Source organism: Quercus suber, unplaced genomic scaffold (genome assembly GCF_002906115.3).
Source record: "Quercus suber isolate HL8 unplaced genomic scaffold, Cork oak 2.0 scaffold_9, whole genome shotgun sequence".
Lineage (NCBI taxonomy): Eukaryota > Viridiplantae > Streptophyta > Magnoliopsida > Fagales > Fagaceae > Quercus > Quercus suber.
This window is the reverse complement of record NW_027069475.1, coordinates 1,501,926-1,511,232: the sequence shown is the minus strand read 5'-3', so window position 1 is coordinate 1,511,232 and position 9,307 is coordinate 1,501,926. Positions and strand designations below refer to the sequence as shown.

At 34.5% G+C, this 9,307-nt stretch overlaps 1 pseudogene; it reads right to left on the bottom strand.

The window, feature by feature from the left end:
- Nucleotides 1-2,226: 2,226 nt before the first annotated feature.
- On the bottom strand, nucleotides 2,227-9,307 carry LOC136069100 (rust resistance kinase Lr10-like; annotated as a pseudogene).

The window sequence follows — 9,307 nt, the reverse complement described above, 5'->3', positions numbered from 1 at the left end:
TTTTTTTTTTTTTTTTTTTTTTTTTTCTGTCCTAAAAGCCATCAACCTTACAAAATCAGCCCATCGGACTTATAGAAGTAGCCCATGACAAGATTGTGAGCAATGAAAGTTTACATTCCGATGTATTAAAAGAAAATCAAAACTCAAAAAAACTTTTAAGCATGAGCTTTTCATCTTCTATAATGGGCTGTAAGGCTCAATTGATATCTGAGGAGTTCGTGTAGACCACTGACCTGGAAAATAGTTATACACTCTTCCCATGGATGAGCCTACTTCTAGTTCTAGTTCTAGCAAATTAAAAAAATTCAGATGAACAACATAAGTTGAGTGCAAAAATATTTGTTTCATCCACAGGAATTGGAAATCATTTATATTAATTCTGTAATAAATTTCGCTACGATCTCTCTTTTAATGTAACCTCTCCAAAAAAAAAAATGTTGAAATTGCCAAAAGCCAAAAAAACCTAGCCCTTCCTGTCATGGATTCTTACAAGTTACAAGGTCAACAAAATGACAACATTTCCTACTTTCAAATCCACACCGTCTAAGCAGAATCACCACTCCACAGCACCCGTAATGTAGATACATTTCCTACTTTCAGTTTCATATTTGGGTCCCTGAATTTGGATTCTTCTTCAAAGTTATTGATGGTTGTTTCCCCTAAAATTGTTACATCAAAATGCAGTATCACTGGAGCTTTGCAAAATCCAACTAGCCTTCTTGGTTCTCGTGCAAAAGATATGTAATATAGATACTGCTGCAAACGGAGACAAGTTTGAAAATTTTGAAAAAATAAAATAAAATAAAATAAAATTGTTCGTATCAATGAGAAATCTCTGGTGGCATTGTCAAATTTTGCATTACATGCGTTCTCTGGTGGCATTTTCAATCATTTTGATCCTTAAGTTTTGAAACTATTTTCATTTTAGTACATGTCATCTCCCTTGACACACAAATGGCTAATAAAAATAATTAATTGCAATTAAAAATCACATCAGTATCCAAATATTAAAAAAGAAAAATCCACATCAAAAAAGAAAAATGTTATAATTATTTTTTAAAGAAAAAAAAAAAGAAATAAAATGAATGAAAAAACACTCAAGTTTCCTTTTATATATTGTCTTTCATTTCTTGCGAAAGTTGGCATTGCCTGTGATCAAAACATTCCAATTCTTGGAACAAAATTCATTGACATTGTTGTCGTAGGTAACTAGAAGACGATTTGAGGTTTGGATTTTGTAGCTTTCACTGACAGTTATAATAAATATAATAAAACAATGTTACAACATCAACATAGCTTATCAAAAACATCAACAAAGCTTTGCTCAAGAACACAAGCAAAACATGATGGAGAATGTAATATGTAATTTCATTGAATGGATTAATTATGTTACAACTTACAAGTTACAACATAGCTCTGAGATTTATACACAAAGACAGAGTACGAGGAGGGAAAACATCATGTTCCTAATTCCTATCTGATCAACAAAGTTACAAAATAACTATCTCCTCTACAAACCAGATGCGCCAATCAACTAATGGCACCAGCGTGCAGTCTTAACCAAATATCCATACAGTGACGTTTTTTTATCAAAGCCAAAACGGTGTCACTTGAATTAGTTGAACGACACAGTTTTGGTCTGTGACTTAAAATGTGAACTTATAATCCTTACACGTGAAGAGCTGGTCTTTCACTCAAGCACACGTGCCGAAGTCTGTTTCCAGTTAGTTACACAGTTTCAGTCTCAACGCATGGTGTGGAGGATAATGTGGACTTAATTTTTCTTTTATTAATTAATCAGAGCCATTAGTGCACACTTGTATAGTATATAAAGTTTTCTTTGCTCTCAGTTATTCATTAAGCAAGATAATATGAATCACAGATTTTTCTCTCAATCTTTCTCTCTGTTTCCTCTCCTTTTCCATTGTATAGAAACTCATCAAACTCTTTCAACCAGGCCACTAAACATCTATTAAGAAATGAGAAAGACTACAAGTCGTATAATTTTAATTAAAGAGAGCTATAATAAATCAAGGGAACAATTATTTGTTACACTGAAATACGAAGCATCTTTGTAAATCGCAAATTACAATCATTTAGTGGAGATGTTTGCTTTCCCAATTAAAATCAATAGTTTGAAACATCAACTAGTTTGCATTTAAATTTTAGTTGATTGACTTGATTCACCTAATTGAAATGATGAACTAGTTGAATTTAAGTTGTCTCTTACATCCTTGTCGGTCTCCCTGGTGATGATGATAGGAAAGGCTTGGAAGGCATTTGTAAGCTTTCAACTTCTCCTTCAAGCATTTTTGCAACTTTGTTCATTGAAGGACGATCACTAGGCTTCATTTGTATACACCATAACGCAACTATGATCATCTTTTTAGTAGTTTTCTTCTCCTCCTCTGTGGCATCTTCCATATCTATGTCATTTCCTTCACTAAATTGGCCATAGACCCAAGTTGGGAAGTAAATTTGGCTTGAATGGTCTACAAATTGATTAAAGTTCTTTCTTCTGCTTGCAATTTCCAACAATAACATGCCAAAACTATAAACATCAGCTTTATAGGAGACTCCTCCAATATTTTTATAGAACAACTCTGGAGCTATATATCCTAGTGTTCCTCTTGCAGCAGTCAAAGACACTATGCTATCATCTATTGGATAAAGTTTTGCAAGTCCAAAATCAGAAATTTTTGGAGTGAAGTTCTCATCAAGAAGAATGTTATAAGGCTTGATATCAAAATGCAAAATTTGCAGAGCCTGGTAACGTAGGCTTGTTACCAAGTGGGGCAATAAAAGTGGTTGGATCTATGGGCTGGGTTTGTTAGGGTGGAGCCTTCAACACTTCGAAGATCCCTGGTGGCCCATCGGTAAATGGGCCAAACCCCCATCCACCATGGATGGGTAGCAAAAAAAAAAAAAAAAAAAATGCAAAATTTGCATGTCACATCCCGATGCAATTATTCAACTCCACGAGCCACTCTAAGAGAAATTTTGTATGTTTTCTCAATACTTTAGGTGATATTTCCTTCTTTAGAAAATATGTATTTGTCAAGAGAACCATTAGGCATGAATTCATATATAGGGCACACTTTAGTCCCTCAGCACAATAGCCAATAAGTTGCACCACATTCCCATGGTGAATCCTTCCAATTGTTGCAACTTCATTGATAAAGTCTTGCCCGTTAGCTTTGGAACCTTCCAACATCTTTATAGCTACAAGAAGACCACTTTGTAGCTTTCCTTTATATACAAAGCCATAGCCTCCTTCACCCAATTTGTCCTCAAAACCTTTAGACATCTTTCTAATTAATGAGTATGAGTACCTAATCGGCATTAGGTCAATTTGGCTTTGCAGAAATTCTTCAACATTATCATACATTGATAAATGCCTCTTACACCACTTACATATCAAAACGGTCACCACACAAGGAGTCCCCAAGACAATTTTTGCTGCAAGGTGTAAGAATACTGTGCAAGAACATCACATAAACAACTATTAGAAAACAAATTTGTTGTAGCATTACTGTCAAATTTTTTTTTTTTTAATTTTCACAAAAATAACTTTTTTATTTTTATATTTTGGGTTGTTTTCTTTTTGATCCTTACATTTTGAATTTTTTGAATTTGGTTTTTAATCGCAGTGATGGAAACTACTTGTGCAGTCAAATGTTTACATAGCTATCACGCTTAAAAGATGACATGATTAATAAAATAAAATAAAATATTAATTGGCATTAAAAATAGCTAAGATCCACGTAAAAAATAAAAAAGAAATGTTATAATTCCTCAATTTTAAGAAAATACAAAAAAGAATAAAATGATTAAAAAAAAAAAAGAAAAAAAGAAAAAGAAAAGAGGCCATGCTCCTAGAGGAGCAGAGGAGATGGTTAGGATAGTGAACTTGAAACGCGGAGCACGAGCAGCTAGCTAGTGAGCAAAGCCAAATGGTGATCACTAGAGGAGATTTAACTTATTCTTTTGCATTTCATATTGGTGATCACTTTTATTTACATTAGGACAAGTTATTGACATGTAATTATTATGTAGACTTCCATTCTTTTGTGGTAAGTGATCCTTGTAATTATTCATAGAAGCCTGACTCACTTTAAGAGTATCTTTAATGAAATTGTTATGAAAATTTCTTGATGTTGGTGAGAATTCCTTGGATTGAATTGTTAAACAAAAAATATATATATATAGGTACTTTTGGGTTGTAGTTTTCTCATGTTTGGGACCATTTTTTTAGTCTAGGGGGTGTCAAAAGGGAAGCACAACATATGTTATTTCCATGTTAATGCAACTAATATTTATGTCTTGTTTGCATGTGTAACTATTTTTAAGCACATCCATTAAATTAAAAAAAAAAAAATTATGAACAATGCTAATGAATCACATGCTAAAAAATTTGAAGAAGAGATCAGGTTATTACCGATGTTCTGTACTGTTAAGACCCAATTGACCCAAAAATCTGCAAGAAATTCATTATAAAGGTAAAATTACTTTGTGTTAACAAAAGATGAATTGCTAATTAGTGAAATAAGTGACATGAATAACTTGAAAATTCTACGGCCTAATAAAATTGCATTAACAACTCTCATTGGGCCATGCTTGACAGTAAATATAAACAAAAAAACTAGTTGACTTTATTGAGTAGTATTGCAAGTACTACAACTTCTACAACATTAAACTAACAAACTAATGTGTCATCAACTAGAAATAATTCAAATATTTATGGCGAAAAGCACATTTTCGTCCCTACATTTTTAGGCGATTTCTATTTTGGTCCCTTAATTTTATTTTTACCGTTTTTAGTCCCTATTTAGAAAAACGCCATCTATTTTAGTCCTTTCCGTCAGTGCCCTAACAGAAAATCCTAGGTGGCAGACGGAACTTTTAAAATAATAATAAAAAATTTTATTTTGCTATTAAAAAATGCCACGTCAGCATTTAAATTAAAAAAAATTAATTTATTAATTTTAACTAAATAAAAAATATTAAAAACAGAATTAAAAACCAAAAATTAAATGAATTGAGATTTAAGTGACACAAACTCAAATCTTAGAACACAAACCCAGAAAAGAAAAAAACCTCCAAAACTGAAATTTCGTTTTCCTTTGCTTTTCTCATGAACCAAACAACCGCGAAGGATCATTTCTATCTAAGTTTATGTGAAACCTTTCTACTGTCCAAATAAACAAAAACAACAGAAAAAATTCAAAAAGAGGAAAACTCCAAAATTTATTTTCTTTTGCTGAACCCAAAAAGTGGAGGAAAACTCCTTGTCGGGGATGAAGATGGTTTTTGTCGGCGGGTACGGGTGCTCGAAAGAGAGGTTCGGGTCGGACCGGATCTCGCCGTTGGAGTCGTCGAGCTGGACAATCTCGACCCGGTTGGGGAACTGCTCGAGGAGGCTCGCGATGGCTAGACGGTACTTCTTGTCGCGGCGGACGCTCCAGTTCATGGCGTAGACGTGCCACGGCGCCTCGTACGTGTATATTTCTGACGCTTTTGTTGCTCTCGGACCCGTCTTGGGTCGGATCGCTATTCACACCCATTTTTGTTTTGCGACAACTTGAGTGTTTTTTGGGTACATAGATATAGGAGAGATGGATGGATGGAAGGGTCAAAAGAATCGAAAATTGAACAAGGTGGGAAAGAATGAAGTTGGGTGGTCTGAGCTGAGAATGACCAGTGGGGGCTTTCACACCTTCCTTCCTTCTTCCCCGAATTTGCGACTTTTCGATTCCAGTCTACTACTGTCCACTGGAATGTCTGCTTCAATCTGGGCCGTCCATTTTAACCCATCCCTAAAAACTCCAAAATTCATCAATTAGAAAACACTAATTTATTTTCTATCTAAGCAAAAGAAAATAAATTTTGGAGTTTTCCTCTTTTTGAATTTTTTCTGTGTTTTTGTTTATTTGGACAGTAGAAAGGTTTCACATAAACTTAGATAGAAATGATCCTTCGCGGTTGTTTGGTTCATGAGAAAAGCAAAGGAAAACGAAATTTCAGTTTTGGAGGTTTTTTTCTTTCTGGGTTTGTGTTCTAAGATTTGAGTTTGTGTCACTTAAATCTCAATTCATTTAATTTTTGGTTTTTAATTCTGTTTTTAATATTTTTTATTTAGTTAAAATTAATAAATTAATTTTTTTTAATTTAAATGCTGACGTGGCATTTTTTAATAGCAAAATAAAATTTTTTATTATTATTTTAAAAGTTCCGTCTGCCACCTAGGATTTTCCGTTAGGGCACTGACGGAAAGGACTAAAATAGATGGCGTTTTTCTAAATAGGGACTAAAAACGGTAAAAATAAAATTTAGGGACCAAAATAGAAATCGCCTAAAAATGTAGGGACGAAAATGTGCTTTTCGCCAATATTTATTTATGAGTTTGAAACTTACCTATTACATTTATTGTTACATCACTTTGTAAGTAAAATTTGTAATACTTGTAGCATTTTCTGACTTTATATATATATATATATATATCAGAATGGTGGCAAGAAGAAGAAGTGTTCAGCCAAAGAAACAGAAACAGAGGACAAGATGAACTGCAAAGTAGAAGAAGAAGAAAAGCACTGCAAAATAGAAGAAGGAGATAAACGACTGTAGTTTCTTAAAATTGTTACTAAACAACTTGTAGCTTAGATTAGTTGTAGATAAACTGTTAGTGGACACACACTTAGCACGTGTAAGAGTTAGTTAGAGGATTAGTTAGCTGGTTAGTATGGTTTATTCTGTTATTTCCTTATATCAGCTAGTATATAAAGCTTGTAATCCTTTTGATAAATTAATCAAGTTCATTTTTACCAAATCCAATCTTTGACAATATATATATTCTTTAAAATTGGGACGTCACATTCATTGAGAGGAGCTTGATTAGAATTTGCACCAGGCTAGCCGTTAGTCAAAATTTCGACCCAAACGATAAGACTTATTGAATGAACCGTTAATCAACAAACTACAAATATTATTGTTTTCTTTTTCATGTCTGGCTCTCTCCCCGAACCACTGAGATTGAGTCTCTCTCTCTCTCTCTCTCTGTCAAAACCATGGCTTTGTGTCTTAAGAACCAGATGCTGAAACTGTAACCGTCATCAACAACGGCTTTGCAGCAAGCTTGCTTAACGGAGAAAGCCGAGTTGAGTTTGATCGACCATGACCCACACCAATCGGCTTCTCTCTCTGCTCGGGTACGTCACAGAAAGCTCCGATCCTGTTCTCTCTCACGATTTTGAAGTCTGATCGCCTTCTCTCTCTCTAATTACGATCTCTCTCATGACTGTTGATTTGGGTTGTTTGAAATTTTTTTTGTTTGAATGGGCTTGATTTGATAGTGTTTGTGTGTTTGATCTGAATGAGTTGTGTTTGAAAGAAATAATAAGGATCTGACTTCCAAATGGGTTGATCTGAAATTGAGGAAGAACAGGGGAGAAAAGAAACAATGCAACACCAAAAAAGTGGTTTGCAATTGGGGACCTTTGGATAGGAGTTATTGGTGTGTGACCGAGTTTTTCTGTGAAGGATCGATGAAAATGGTGAAAGAGCTTGGAGAGGAAATTTGATTACCAAGTCCTCTTACTCTGATACCATATTAAATTACCGAATCTTCTAAGATCTTAAGCTATCGGAATATAATAAATTTACTCAGTTAACAAAATACTTCTAATATCATCAACAGTGCAATTACTCATGCAATTCTATTTCCTTGTCCATTCTATATTAATTACCATCCTTCAAAAAAAAATTTTGAGATAGAAACCTCATCTGCTACTCCTGAATCTGGTCCATAATACAACCATCCTATACAACCACCCACCTGCATTATATCTTTCGTAGCTGTGGCTCCATTCTGCATTTTTGACAAATAAAAGAACGACATCAGCGTTGAGAACTAAAAAAATTAAATTTGATCATTATATGGAAACTACAATAAATATTCCCTAACATGTCAATTACACACTAGAATTGATGGCGTACGCACCACGAAGCCATCTTCTTAAGAAATTCGATAATTTTTGCTTTTCATTTCCTCAAGCATAAAAGTTTGAGATCAACCAATTGCCCAAGTACATGGTTATTCCTCTACTTGTGTCATCATCACATCAGGCACAATTACTCGTACAATTCTATTTTATTGTCCACTTTATCTGACCCTTCAAACAAGTTTTTAAGATAGAAACCTCACCTAGGAGTTGATATAGGATACGTTTAAGCAATCCTGCTTTGACAAAAAAAAGAATAACATCAGCTTTTGGAGAACTTAAAATCAAATCTAGCCATTATACCGAGACTTGAATAAAAATATCCTAGGATGTCTATTATGGATTGTGTATGCACCAAGAAGTTTGGTCTTATAGAAGTTTAATAGAAACAGTATATACACGAAATGGTTAGTGAATGGTGACAGTGGAAAAATGCAAGAATCATGCAAAGGGAAACTAATGGTCAACATGTAAATGGAAAGTATTACGGCCTTTCTCGCTTTATTTACCCACCAGTACTGATGCATTGAATATGGTTCGCGTCATCGAGGTAGCAATAATGGCTGTATCTTGCGCAATAACTTTCACAATTTCTTTCGAGCCATGAAAGCTCAAAACCATATGCCAATTCATTGTGGACGTCTTTACAGGAAATATTTGAATCGTCACTTCTTGGCCACGATGTCCGAAACATGTTCTCTACTTTGCACGACTCCTCCACTTGGGATGCGTTGGTTATACCAACTTTAAGATATCTATACCTCTTGGAATCAGATACAGAAGAAGAGTTGTCATTATAATTGCAAGTAGAAGTGTCCAAATACAAATGGAGAATTCACTGGTTTTTCACAGCTCATCAAAACCACACTCCGAGATAGTTCGAGATCCCGGTAATTCACCTTTGTCCCCTTTCGTAGATAAGTGTAATATGGGCTGTAAAAATTGAGATAATATCGAGATGAAGAATAAGTCGGGGTGGAGAAGGAGAAGTAATTGTCCTAGTGTATACCCAAGTCCACAATACGGATTGTGTAGTTGTTGTAACTGATTTCCTGTACGTAGTATTTTCCACTAGATATGTATAGCACCGTACGATTGTTCTCACACGAAAGTTCAAAACTGAAGTCCCCGCAGTTTTCTGGGTCGGTCTTCAATCGAAAAGGAAAGCTTATGTTGTGGATATTTCCACAGGAAGAAGCGGAACAGGTATGATTAACCATAGCAGTAGTAGCACAGCAAGTTGGATGGACTAATACAAGAGCAATAAGGACAGTGAGTCCTACAGTAGTGAACGTCAATCCTCTTGCCAT